Genomic DNA, 15,578 nt, shown 5'->3' on the forward strand with positions numbered 1-15,578 from the left:
GAGGCACTGTTAGTTTTTGAGGCACAGGACCCAAACGTAGAACAGTACACAAAGGCTGCAGCAGCCGTTCAGAATGCAATCCAGTGCTACCGTGTCATCTATGACAAGAAAAAAATAGCTACTATCCAGACATCATTGGATCGTGTTTTTCAAGAGGGCAGACAGAACTGAATCCAGCACGGAACCAGAACCTGTGCCATCAATGTCAGGTGTGAGTGAAACTGCAGCTTGCCCTTCTCCTATTGCTGATGATCCTTCAGCTCTACCATCTCCCACCTCCTCCAGTCAGTAACTCTTCTTGCCTGTTCACTCAGTACCAGCCCCTGTATGCCAGCTGTTGTACTGTACTACTGTACTTTTCAAGGTACTGTACTGTAAGATTAAAAATGTTTTATTTTTTGTTTGTGTTTGTTTTTTATGTATTATTTGTGTGAGAAGTCTTGTAAACCTATTACAGTACAGTACTATATAGCTAATTGTGTTAGTTGGGTACCTAGGCTAGCTTTGTCGGACTTACAAACAAATTGGACTTACAAACACGCTCTTGGAACAGAACTTGGTCATATATAGGGGCCTTGACTGTATTCAATAAATGGATGTAGAAAAATTATTTGCCACAATGGAAGAAAATGAAATTGTATTTCTATCTTGTACAAAACAAAAAATTAATTCCAGACTGATTAAGACTTAACTGTCAGAAGCTAAAGATTAAAAACTTTTAATAAATAGTGAAAATGACTATCTTTTAGATCTTGGGAAAAAGGAAGATTACATAAACATATAGAAGCATTCTTTATAAAAGACTAATCAATCTGACTAAATATAATTTTAAAAAGGTAAACAAAGGAAGATGGCTGTATTAACATCAGGACTATATTAACATCAGGTAACAGACTACAGAGCAAAGAAGATGGGACAAAGAGGGACATTATATAATGATAAAAAGATTAATCCACCAGGAAGACAATCCTAAATCTGTATGTACCAAATATAAGAGCCTCAAAATATACAAACCAAAAACTGAGTTGAAAGGAGAAATAGACAAAACTACAATTACAGCTGGGGACTTCAACACTCCACACCCAAAATGAAAACTGAGCGTATTATGAACTGATATTTCACAGAAGATGTATATTGGCCAATCAACATATGAAGAGATAACTCAAATTTCTTAGATATGAGGGAAGGGCAAATTAAGACCACAATGAGAGACCATTTTATATTCACCTGATTGAAAAAACTTATCAAGTGTTAGAGAGGGTATGGATCCATGGAATTGTCCATATAAGGCAGGTGAAGTGTAAGTGGGTATAAATAACCATTTTAGAAAACAACAGGGCATCATCTAGTAAAGTTCTCCTTTTGCTTAACTTATAATCCCCAAATTCTAGTCCTAGGAATATTACTAAGAGAAATTCCTACACGTTTGTGAGAACACATGCATGTGAATTTTCACGGCTGTATTGTCTGTGGGTACAAAAAATTAGAAACAAGAAAATTCCCATGAAAATGGATGAATACATTGTGTTATATAAATGACTACAGAAGAAAAAAATGAGTAAACTATAGCTTCATGCATCATGAATCTTAGTAATGTACTGTTAAATGAAAAGTACAAATCCTATACAACAACATAAATGGATACTTTTTATAATATTCAAATAAAAAAGCAAAACATACACAAGTACGATGAACAATATTTTTTTGAGAATGTCAGTTTTTAATGGCATTATAAAAATGATATGTACAATACATACCTAAAATTTAAATTGTGGTAAAATATACATAACATAAAATTTACCATTTTGAGATGAAACCATCTTAAAAACTAATGGACAGGGCTTCCCTGGTGGCGCGGTGGTTGAGAGTCCGCCTGCCGATGCAGGGGACGCAGGTTCGTGCCCCGGTCCAGGAAGATCCCACATGCCGTGGAGCGGCTGGGCCCGTAAGCCATGGCCGCTGAGCCTGTGCGTCCGGAGCCTGTGCTCCGCAACGGGAGAGGCCACAACAGTGAGAGGCCCACATACCGCAAAAAAAAAAAAAAAAAAAAAAAAAACTAATGGACAGGCTTCCCTGGTGGCACAGTGGTTGAGAGTCCGCCTGCCGATGCAGGGGACGCGGGTTCGTGCCCCAGTCCGGGGAAATCCCACATGCCGCGGAGCGAATGGGCCCGTGAGCCATGGCTGCTGAGCCTGTGCTCCGCAACGGGAGAGGCCACAACAGTGAGAGGCCCGCATACCGCAAAAAAAAAAAAAAAAAACTAATGGACAGAATAATTAGATGAAGTGGACAAATTCCTTAAAAGACTCAAATTACCAAAACTGATACAAGAAAAAACAGAATATCTGAATAGCCCTGTATTTACTCAAAGAACAAATTTTGGTATGGACTGAATGTTTGTGTTCCACCAATGTTCATGTGTTGAAGCCCTAACCTCCAAAGTGTATTTGGAGATAGGGACTTTACAGAAGTAATTAAGGTTAAATGAGGTCATAAGGGTAGGGATCTGAGAGGATTAGTGTCCTTATAAGAAGATACACCAGGGGACTTCCCCGGTGGTCCAGCAGTTAAGACTCCTCACTCCCAATGCAGGGGGCCCGGGTTCGATCCCTAGTCAGGGAACTAGATCCCGCATGCTGCAACAAAAGATGCCTCATGCCGTAACTAAAGATCCCTCATGCTGTAACTAAAGATCCCGCACGCCACAACTAAAGATTCTGCATGCCACAACAAAAAGATTCCCACATGCCGGAACTAAAGATCCTGCATGCCGGAACTAAAGATCCCGCATGCTGCAACGAAGATCCCGCGAGCCGCAACTAAGACCCAAGCAGCCAAATAAATAAATAAATATTTTAAAAAAAAAGAAAGAAAGAAAAGACACCAGAGAACTCTCCTTCTCTTCCCCACCGCCCCCAGCACCACACACCACACCTAGGAAAGGCCATGGTCTCTTTGTCTTCATATAAGAACACTAATCCCATCATGGGTGCTCCATCCTCATGACCTCACCTAAACCCAATCACCTCCCAAAGGCCCCACACCTTAATTTCATCACATTGGGGTGTTAGGGATTCAACATACAAATTTTGGGAGGACACAGACATTCAGTTCATAACAAGGTTACATGAGAAAATGTAAATCAATCATCACAGTGCATGGCAAGTGTTCGGTAAATTTTAGACCACTGTCTATCATTATCACAGTTGTTGCATTTGTCCATCAGAATGTCAACAATAACCTGTAAGAACATTTTTAGTACTGTGGTGCTGGGAAATACCCCTATTCAAAGAGTAAAGGGGCAGATACCACCTGCTCACTAGTATCTGAAGCAATGAGGACTCTTACACATGGCTGGTGGGAATGTGAAATGGTGCGGTCACTTTGAAACTGATTGATGGCTTCTTTTAAAGCTAATCATGTAACTACACCATGATAAAGCCAGTCCACTCATATGTATACTCCCAACAGAAATGCATGCTTATAGCCAACAAAAAATATGATCAAGAATATTCATAGCAGCATTCTTCATAATATTCCAAAACTGGAGAACAAGCCAAATGTCCATCAACAGGAAAAGAGGTATATATAATCTATTAATTCACTGAGATATTGCACAGCGAGAAACTAACTCCAAATATATGCAACCACATGGGTGAATTCCAGAGTCATAATGATTATCGAAAGAAGACAGACATAGCAATATTGTGTACTGTGGGGTTCCATTTATAAACCTTCAAAACTAATCTATGGTGACAGAGTCTAAACACTGGTTACTTTTGTAGAAGGGGATATTAATAAGGAGGGAAGCACAAAAAGCCTGAGAGGTGCTGGAAATACTATATTTCTTGACCTGTGTGGTGGATACTCTGGCTTATATATATGTAAAATTTCATAATGATGAACTTTAAGATTTGTACATTCACTATGTGTAAATTACCCCTCAGTACAAAAATTACAGAAAATAGTAAAGGGGAGGTCTGTGTAGATGTCTCTTCTGAGAATGAGAAAAGTCCTCAAAGAAGCTTGGTAGTTCAGCTGAAACAGTCAACAACTTTTGGAGGGCACTGGAGAGCCAAGAGCACTTTTTTTTTTTAATGTTTCCCTCAAGTGTCAGAAACTTGACCACGTTTTTTATGTTGAGTAGAGAGTAGATGGACATATAACAGAGGTAGGAAATAAATGAAGATGCACATTCCCTGATGTAGTGGACAGACTCATGTATGGTTCCCCATAATCCCTGCCTCATGGTGTTCACAGTTTTGATACCCTCTGCCTGAATCCTAGCAGGACGTTGATTTACTTCTAAAGAATAGAATATAACAAAGGTGACAGAATGTAAGATGCAAGAGATGAAGTATATGTGTAACATCTCTCTTGCTGGAGTCTCTCACACCATTACTTGATTTGAAGAAGTAAGCTGACATGTTGTAAGCTGCCTACGACTGCAGCTTTGCAGAGGACCCAGCTAAGCTGTGCCTGGATTTCTGATCCACAGATGAGAGATAATACACGAGTGATATTTTAATATTAAATGATGAGTGATTTTTGGGCCTCCCTGGTGGCGCAGTGGTTGAGAGTCCGCCTGCCGATGCAGGGGATACGGGTTCGTGCCCCGGTCTGGGAGGATCCCATATGCCGCGGAGCGGCTGGGCTCGTGAGCCATGGCCGCTGAGCCTGCGCGTCCGGAGCCTGTGCTCCGCAACGGGAGAGGCCACGACAGTGAGAGGCCCGCGTACCACAAAAAAAAAAAAAAAAAAAAAAAAAAATGATGAGTGATTTTTAATATTGCTATATAGCAATAGATAACTAATACACCTGGGAAGGTAGGTGAAGGTATGACCTAGACACTGCTTGGGGAATTAGCCATGGCCGGGGATGAGAACTCTTTTGAGAGGTGAGAAGGAAGCCACAGGAATAAATCAGTAAGGGTTAGAAGGCAAGGAAAAAAGTGAATGGCCTTTATTTTCAAAATGAACTAGGTCATATGCTGAGATCTCAGTGGCTAGGGAGGTGTGGTGATATTTAGAATAAGGTGTGAGTAGACGGGGAAGTGGATGTAAGACATAAAGCTGATCAGAGGCACAGAGCAGGTATGGGGGTACCAGTTAGGAATTTGTTAGCATCATGCAGGCAAAAGATGATTATAGCCTGGACTAGGGTGATAGTGCTGGAACTGATGGACTTGGTGGAGATGATGGATTCAGGAGAAACGTATGATGAAATATGATCAAGATTCAGGGATGGCTGGATATTGGGAATGATGAAAATGGAGGTGTTGAGGGGTTGTTCAAGTTTGGTTTTGGCTTTCTCAACTTAGTGAATGGCAAGGCCATGAATTGAAATGGGGAGACGAGAGGAGTGGGCAAGATCATGAGGTCCTTTTTAGGCATGATGGGTGTGAAGTGCCTTCGAAACATTCAAGTGAAGATGGAGAACTGCGGGAAGGGGTGAAGGCTTGAGACAGACTCAGCAGGGCTGAGGAGGCGCTGGCCAGAGATACTCACTGGCTGGCTGAGCAGCCTGAAGGAGCCCTAGAGGGGAGAGATCATGCATCTGCATCAGTGCTATCCACACACTTGAAGTGGGGCTGACAGAGGCAAATGTCCCCTTGAGGTTTTACAAGACAGGAGGGTAAGAAGATGACAAGGCTAGGGACTGCTTCTGAATATCTCATTTACAAATGGAAGGATGGATGCATGCAGGGATGTATAGATAAATAAATGATTGGATGCAGGTAGAAAAGAGTGGGAATGCAAAGTATAGTTGGAGGTAGTAATCTGCAGAAAAAGAAAGGACTGTCTTTTCTGAATCTGGAAGGAAGTTTGAGATATCATTGTTCTCTATTCATTATGAGTACTAATATATGAATATTACTAGTACGTAAATTTATTAAGCCACTAACTTTGGGTAAGGCAATGTCCTAATAAGCAGTTTCAAGTTATCTAATTACATTCCCAAACAATACAGTGATGCAGAAACTATTATTACTCTTTTTCTAATATAGGCTAAGTTTAGCAAACTGAGTATATGTTCATCATATCCCTGGTATTTTGTCCTTGGGCACAAAGCTAAACCACATTTCTGTGACAAAACACGTAGCCTAATGCCCAGTTCTTGTCAATGGAATGTGAATGGAAGTGACTATGTATGCAAGTGGATATGACTACTCCCCTTCTCTCCTGTTCCTCTTGGCCAGCTGGATGATGCCAGGGCCACCTTACAGCCACATACTGACAATAGAATACACCTGGGTCCCTGAATAGATACGTGGTACAGAGCTCCCCTGCTGACCCACATTATACCATGGCACAAATGAGAAACAGTCTTAACCAGTTGACCCACCAAGATTTTGGAGTTATCTCTTATAGCAGGTAGCACCAACTCAGCCTTGAGTTGATTTCAAAGGCACAGGGAGATCATGTAACTTCCCCAGGGTCATTAGGCTAGTAAGTGGCCAAGTTTACAGCCCATCTCTTACCCAGTATACCACATTTCAACCCTAGTAAAGGCAAAGAGTGTGATGGGATTGGGAAGACAGAGGAAACACAGTTCAAAGTGCTCCAGGACCACCTAAGACCCCAGGAAGGCTGCAAAAAGAAACTGCTCATGGAATTTCAGACACAGTCATTCCCTGGTAGTCTGCCAGCTGCCATGCCACCCACCTGTACAGGTGCTTCTGGAGAGGCCTCTCTTCACTGTCCTTAGTTCTTGCCCATGCTCCAGTAGGTGAATCAGCTCTGGTTTGGGAACAGGATACCCTGTGCATGGAGAAATAAATGGGGCATGGATACACAGGTAAAGACAAAAGGAAAACTCTCAAGTATACTGGAATGTACACCTTTAACACACCACCATGAAACCCCAGAAAGGGGATGACTCCTTCCAGAAGGTTTTCCCTAATTAAATCAATAAGATTCAACCTTCCCATGCATCAGAACTACTTAGACACGCCTGGTTCTAAACACAGAACAAATTAAACCAAATCTCTGGGCATAAAAACTGAGCTCTGGTTGTTTTCAAAGCTCCCCAGGTGATTCTGGTGCCCAAGGATGGCTAAAAACACTAGACTAACTCAACTGATAGTCAGTTATCTGAGGTAGCCCATGACCTAAAATTGCTACCCATTCTTAAGAAAAAGCCTTCAATCCAGGTTGGGAAGACAGGGCTGAATGTGGGGACCTGCTGCCTTACTTACTGCTGCATCATTCTGTGGCCACTTCAAGGATGCTGGCATGATGATCTGGACCAAGGAGACAAAGCAGACAAACAGAGACAACTGGGTTGGTAGATACCAACCCAGGAGCCAGCACCACCTCAGGGCTTCTCATTAGGTGAAGTAATAAACCTTTTTCAGGGTGAAACCTGTATGAGGTGGTTTTCTGGTACATGCAGCCAAATATATTTTGCCAAATTTGAAGGCTAAGGGACAGGAGGACTCTGGAGAGAAGTCAATGACTTAGACACCAGGACCACAGAAACTCTGATTAGAAAATCCTGTAATGCAAGCCAGAGTGCACCCAGCTGTCACTGAGCAAATGTTCACTGATGTCTGCCATACGCTTGGCACCAAGCTCAGTGATGGGGCCGTGGAAAAGGAGAACCAGATATTCCTTCGCCTCTGTTGGACCTGAGCTCCCTGACCCCTCAGGGACTTGGCTCGTGTTGGTCCCTCTACCTGGAATACTATTCCCCAGATGTCTCCTTTCAACAACTAACCACAACTGTCATAAAATAACACTGGATTTACTTCACTGATGACTGACCTCCTGGGAGAGACTATGTGGACACAAGGCTGGGAGAGCCCTGTCAGAGGTAACCATTTCTGGGTAAAGTGGACATTTAAGGTTTAGGTGGGAGAACACTTGGGATTTATTAATTTATTATAACAAATGCATGTGTGGCACTTGCTATGTTCCCAGTTCTATTCTAAGCACTTTAAAGATACTAGTTCACTGGGGCTAAGTGGAAGGTTACTATAAAAATATGATAAAACAAAAATAATCATGGTCCCAGCAAGCTCATGCTGCCGACTCAAGTTTGTGAGTCTTGCGACTGTTCTTTCTGCTGAAGGGGAAATCAGCCAACAGCCATGTGAACGCTGAAGACTCAGCACTAAGCCCAGACTCTCTCAACAACAGTCAAGAGGCAGGAAAGGGAAGGGAAAAAGAAATAGCCTTCTCAGATGCCCATCAATGCCATTTGAAAATATCTCTGTGTACTCTCTAAAATTAACTCCCATAACCTCAGAGAAGCAAGGCACAGGCCTTAGGACATAAGGGACGACTGTGAAGGTACCAGGGGTCAAAGAAGTCTTTTAGCTGATATTGTGTTGCTTAGAAAAATACCAGTAGCACTGATGACAAATAGCTTCTTGTCTAATTCACCATGTTCTTGGAGAACGTCCCATTAACCGCAGGTCCTGTTAACTGGGCTGTGAGGACATTTGACCCAATCAAGCTGAATTCCAGATCATGGGAATCTGGAATAAGGATGTCAGATTGAGGTCAGCTTATGTTGGACACTTGGGTAAAAGTGTTGAGAAGAACTATGTTTGTTGTACAACAATCCTTGATGCAGACAAGGAAACCAAGGAAGAGGAAGTTAGATAAGAACGTGCTGGGGCTGGAGGGAGAAGGGAAGGCAGGTTCCTCAGGTCTTCTCAACCAGCCATGCTTAGAGAGAGAGAGAGAGTGGAATGAAAGAGGCTGTGGGTACCACAAAGGTGAGGCCTTACCCAGTGAGACCAGGAGGCCACAAGTCTCCAGCATCACCTCCTGGTATAAGGTCCTCTGGGCCAGGTCCAGATGTCTCCATTCCTCCCCAGTGAAGGTTACGGCCACATCTTCAAATGATATCAATGCCTGGAAAGTCAAACAGAGGTGGTGGGGTGCCTGTATGAGTCTACTGCTTGGTTAGTGGCAAAAGTCCAGAGAGACCCAAGGTCTGAATCACTGAGTATCTCCTGAGAACCAAGGTCTGTGCTGGGCTCAGGAGGGAGGTAGATGGTGCCTTTGACAGAATACAAAGGTGCAGGAGAGAAAAGCCGCCTATATGGGAATCCACTGGAGAGTGACACAAAACAATGGTAATCTTGTGTGGACTGTGAGTCCATTACTGTAATTCAAGTAATGATAACAGCAGCAGCAGCTGAGCCTCATTGGTCTGCACTGTTTGCCTGCACCTAAGGGCTTTCGATGCTGTGTTAAAGCAACTACAAGTCTCTAGGTCTGCAGCTAGACTTCCTGGGGCTTAAATCCAGCCTTTTGACGCTAATTTCTTTGAGCCTCAATTTCCACATTAATAATAGTACCAACTTCACCATGTTGTTGTGGGAATTTAAGTGAAAATGTTCATAAAGCAAACACTTCAGCGCCCAGCATATGTCAGTGCTCAGTGTGTATTTGTGAATTTCATTAATCCTCCTGCAGCACACGGGGTAAACACCATCACTGTCTCCATTTCACACGCAGCAAATGGGGACTCAAAGTCAAGCTGCCCAGAGTCATATGTCTAATGAGAAGGGGCAAGATTTGAAAACAGGTCCCTCTGGTTCAGCCACGGTGGGGGAGTTAGATTTAAGTATGATGGGAGCCCCAGAAGGTAGAATCTTTCACTCATCAACTGCTTACTGAACACCTGGTGCAGGCCCAGCACTCTTCTAAGCCTGGGGATAAAGCAGAGAACAGGACTCACACTCTTGTCAAGGAAAGATCCTTGACAAGAAACTAAATAAATGATCAAGATAAAGTCATATGGCCCTAAGGGCTCCGAAAAAAAACGCCAAAAGTAAGTGACATGACTACAAAGATTATGGGAGACTTTATGATACGGGAGGCTTTAGATGGGGCACCTGGGGAAGACCTCTCTGAGTGCATGTGGAACAAGGCTGGAATGAAGTTAGGGAGCAAGTCAGGTGAGGAAAGATGGGTAAATAAGAGAAATAAGAGAAGTTCTGAAGGTGATCAGAGCTATGATGAGAGCAAACAAGGTGGCATGCTGAAGAATAACTTAAGGCCTGTCCATGTGTTTACATGCCTTGAGACACAACATTTCTATGCACTGTCATTAAGGAATACTGTAATGGATTCACTTTTCAAATATAAGTAAATGTGCTAGGAAAATGGGTTCACTGCCATAAGTGGCAAGACAACTTCACTTGTGGTACCCAGATGGCATCTGCAGAGATAAATTCAGTGACTGGCTTGTCTTCTGGTCTGTCCAGGGAACTTCTACTCCTGTTAGAGGAGCAGCAATTCCAAAAACACTCCTCCCACCTCACCTCTGCTCTAGAGGCTCTCTCATCCCAGTCTCCCAGCCTTCAGCTGGGCTGAGACCCGAGGCAGGGAGGCGTGAGGGTCAGACTCCACCTGGGTGTGAGACTAAGATAATAGCAGGACCAGGAGAGTCCCTCTCTGGAAACCACATCGAGAGTGATGCTCTCTGGGTCCTGCTGAGCACTGAAGGACATACGTCACACGCATATCCTCTCCAGTTCCCTCAACCGAAAGAGAAAAATAGTTAATAGTCCAATTTTAGACCCGAGGGAATGGAGGCCAATCGACAAGCTCAAGGTTAGAGCCAGAAATGGGTGCCTCTCCACATCTGAACCCCTGGCCCGGATTCAGAAGCCTGGGTTGGAAGTGATTAGCACTGTCGTTCCCACACCCCATTCTCACTGGACCTCCAGATCCGAGAGTATTAAGAGGGAAAGGCGAAAGGTCCCGGGATTCCCTATATCACAGCGAGTGGAACTGTGCTGACAGCGACCCCAGCGCACATGGGCCTGCGGAACCCTCCACTCACCAGCTCCGGCGCCGCCATGGGGCCCAGTGGGCAGAGCGCGACGACGAGAGGCGGCGACAAAAGCCGGTCCAGCGGGCTCAGCCGACTCCTCAGGCCAGCCCTGGGCGGGGGCACCTGGAACCTGAGTGTCCGCGGTGTGGGATGCGCACAAGGCCCCGGGAGCCGCCTCCGGGACCTGCGGAGACCGAAAGCTGGGGCCGAGCTCGGAGAGTGCTCGGCTGACAACCCGCTCGAGGGAGGGGGTCACGGCTCATACAAAAGCGTAGAGGTGGGTCCCATTCTCCTCGCGGTCCTTTGCTCGGTCTTGAAGACCTTTTTCTGAGAAGCGGCCAATGCCCAGTGCTCCAGCCAGAAAGGCCCATAAGGACATACCGGCCACTTCCAAACGACGCCCTAAGACCCGACGCCAGAAGCTCCGCCCAAGCTGCAGCAGGCAGCACCCGCCTCCGCCGTCCGTCATTGACCCAGCGCCCACCGCCGACGTTCGAAGCACTGCCTTGTGGGTAACGTGATTTCTGACTGCATCCGGGTGAACTGGGGAGCTCACTTCCTGTTTTCTGTGAAAACTGTACCCTGAGGTTCCAAAGAGGGGGCGTGGCCTCGTTTCTTCTTAAAGGCACGCAGATTTCCTTGTCCCTTCAGGCAATGCCCCGCCCTTAAAGGTCTGTAACACGTGACCCATGCCTTGACCTTCCGCACTGTACTCCTGCCCCAGGGTTTCACTTCTCTGAGCCAGGATTTACAATGAAAAATGAAGATTATTCTTTAAGGTAGTAATTTAAAGTGTTTCCCTAATCCGTGGTTTCCAGCCCACAGACCACATCAGCATTACCTCGGAATTTGTTACAAATACAAGTCCTAAGACCCCACTTCAGACATACTGAATCATGTACTCTTGGGTGGGGCCGCGAACCTGTGCCTAAGCCCCCCAGGGGATTTTAATGCTCCAACACAGTTAAGAACCGGACTCTTTAAATTCCAGTGAATGAGACAAAACTATCTACTTCCTGGGAGATAACTAAAAAGTGCTTAGCACTAGGCCTAACATAATGATAAGTACTTAAGAGCTTTTGCTGTCATTATTATTTTATATTAGTATTATTGGCAATGTCTTCACAAGGATCTGGCATACACTGCTGTGAGAGTAAGTCTGATATAATTCTTTGCAGAGACATTGGTGATATTTGTCAAAACATGAAATATATTGACTCTCTGGCTCAACAAGAAGCCTCCTAAGTAGTGTTTAAAACTTTTACATAATACAGTGTTGTACCATTTGGCACATGTAATTTTGTTTTTTTTTAATGGTCCATGCAGCAGCATTTCATAATATAGGTAAATCTATTGCCCAAGGGATACTTCCTTACAGGCCACATGATTCAAAATTTAGCATCACCAGGAGTAATTGCCTGCAGGCCTAAGTAAAGAGTAAAGTTGACATGGTTTCTAGTTTGTTGGTTAAGATGACGTTATTTTTCATCTTTAATTCATAGGAACCAGGACCTCACCCTTCCAGCCTTCAGGGCAGCCAGGCACAAATGAATGGTCATGAGACAGACAAGTCTAACACCCAGGGTCTCAGGGTCACCAAGTCTTGTTCTCATCAAGGGACTGTCAACCCATCACCCAAACTTAGAGTCCACAAGAAGATGGCAGTAAATCCTGAGGGTTGTGAGAAGTGAAAGCATTAAGTCCAAAGAGGCATTCCGAGGATGGAGCAGAAATGAGAAAACATAATGATGACAGCTTCACAATCACTTCTGCCCATATTCCATTACCCACAACTCATTCATATGGTCCCCAAATGGATTGATGACCACCCAGCCATTTTCTAGCACAATCCTTTAATTTGGTCATCAGGTCTCCTTTTTATTATTTATCCTCTATATTCCACACTCTCACTTACTCCTTAATGTGACAAGCCAAAACCCTGTCCTGTCTCTGACCTCATCTAAATTTTAGAATCTCTGAGTGATGTGTCATATTACGCATCTGGTCCAGATTTTGTCCCTCTAAGATCAGGAAGCTCAAAACAAAGCTAAATGTGGCTTCTACCCAGACCTGATGTGCAACTGCCAGTCAAAGACATGGAAGGACATAAACTACTGGGGAAAAAACCCCTGCCAGCTGAAATTTCTATGCACAGCAAAGTACCTTCCAAGAACAGTGTGAAATAAGACCATTTAAGGCCAAAAATGTGAAATTAATGGAAAAATAACCCTCACAAAATGACAATCTAAAGATCATGTTTAAGGTCAAACTAAAGCGATTCCAGTTGAAAATTCTGCAAGATAAAAGGAATAAGTATACAAGAAAGGTGTGTTTGTGCATTTATACAACCACTCATTAGCTATATGAAATCATTACATTTCCTTTTTGAGTTAGAAAGATGAACTTACCATATATATCCTCAATAACACATAATTTAATATGGGGAAATTGTTCTAAATCCATTATATTGTCCAAGTGGAAGTAAAGGAATTTATAAATCTATACTTTAATATGTTAAAGATGTAAAAAGATGGAAAGATATTTTGTGTTAATGAATTGGAAGACTGAACACAGCAAGGATGTCAAATCTCCCCAGACTGATATATAGGTTTAATACAATTCCTATCAAACTAACAGGGCAGGGTAAACAATTTATATTCAACTAGTTTGAATAATTTCAATGGGCTCTAAGTTATAGGGGTGGTAGCTGGTTGCCTGGTACCTGGCCCTGGAATGATTAAGGCAGAGGAATATTGCTTCCTGGGGCACACAGGCAGATAGAGGAGGTATGGCTCTGGATTGATTAGTTTGCATGTTCTGGGCTGAGTCCTTTGCTATCCTCAAGAATTGGCTAGCCCTGGGCGGGGTAGTCTCTCCCCATTCAGGGCTGCCCCTTCTAGGGCTAGCCAATTCTTAAGGGCAGCCATACCTCCTGAAGATACATTGTTTACCCTGCTCTGTCTTGCCTTTCTCATGGAAACCCCAATAGTCTGTGGCCTAAACCTGTCTCTTGCTCCTGCTTCTGTTTTCTGACCAAAATCTCCTGTGGCCCTGCACGGCATGCCATTCCTCTTGTTTCCAGGGGAACTGAGTGACATTATAGGCTACTTTCAGTGGCATTGAGCTCTCTATGTTGTCACTCAGTCACCTTTAAAGATTAAGACCCAGGCACAAAACAGTATGAGTGCAAGTGAGAGAGGAGAGGGTGAGAGAGGAGGAGAGACTATAAAGGGATATCATGAGGGAGATTTTCATGGAGATAGAATGGTTCTGTATCTTGATTGTAGTGGTGGTTACACAATTCTGCATGTGATGCAATGATATAGTATTACATGTGCACATATTGTATGAGGGTTAATTCCTGGTTTTGATGTTCTAATAATTACCTAAGAAGTAACCATTGGGGAGAAACTGAGTGAAGGGTAACATGACTTCTCTACTATCTTTATGACTTATTTTGAATCTATAATTATTTCAAAAACAGATCATGTCACCATCCTACTGAAAACCTCCTATGGACTCCCAGAGCAGTTAACATAAAATCCAAATTTCTCATCATGACCTACGAAGACTTGTGCCCCAGCCCCCTGTGCCCTGTATCTCACTGCCTTCCACTTTTTTCCTTCAGCCACATTGGCTTCACTTGCTTTCTTCACTAGACCAAGCTCTTTTCAGCCCAGGGGTTTTGGCACATGCTAGTTCCTTTATCAGGAATGCTGTTCCCCACCTTTGAACCTGGTGAGACTATTCCATCCTGCAGGGGACTGCATGATGTCAGCTTCTGTTTAGTCTGCTGTCCACCCTGAAGTTTGTACCTTAATGTCCATTGTCCCTCTTTTACCAATGAGAACACTGAGAAGTGGTATTAGCAGGAAATGACAGATCAATATCCCTTACAAATATATCAACAGATACAAAAATCTTCAACAAAATATTAGAAATCAAATCCAACATCATTTTAAAATTTATAAAGGATTATACACCACAACCAAGTGGATTTATCCCAGGAATGCAAGAGTGGTTCAATGTAAGAATATCAAGTGGGGACTTCCCTGGTGGTGCAGTGGTTAAGAATCTGCCTGCCAATGCAGGGGACATGCGTTCAAGCCCTGGTCCGGGAAGATCCCACATGCTGTGGAGCAACTAAGCCCGTGCGCCACAACTACTGAGCCTGTGCTCTAGAGCCTGCGAGCCACAACTACTGAGCCCATGCGCTGCAACTACTGAAGCCTGAATGCCTAGAGCCAGTGATCCACAACAAGAGAAGCCACTGCAATGAGAAGCCTGTGCACCACAACAAAGAATAGCCCCTGCTCGCTGCAACTAGAGAAAGTCCGCGTGCAGCAATGAAGACCCAATGCAGCCAAAAATAAATAAATAAAATAAAATAACATTAAAAAAAATAAAATCAATAGACCACATTAATAAACAGAAAAAAGACATGATAATCTCAATTGACAAAGAAAATGCATTTGATAAAGTCCAACACCTTTTTATAGTAACAATAATAGTAATAAACACTCAGAAAACTAGAGACAGAGGAAAAATTTCTCAATGTGATAAGTGGTATTTACAAGAAAGCCACTGTTAAAATTATACTTGATAGTGAAAGACTGAAAGCTTTCTCCCCAAGATTAGGAACAAGACAAGGATTCCCGCTTTTACCACTATCATTCAACAATGTACTAGAAGTTTTAGCCAGAAATTAGGCAAGAAAAAGAAACAAAAAACATTAAATTTGGAAAGGAAAAAGTAAAACTACCTCTATGCACAGATGACAT

Source organism: Hyperoodon ampullatus, assembly GCF_949752795.1.
Source record: "Hyperoodon ampullatus genome assembly, chromosome: 18".
Lineage (NCBI taxonomy): Eukaryota > Metazoa > Chordata > Mammalia > Artiodactyla > Ziphiidae > Hyperoodon > Hyperoodon ampullatus.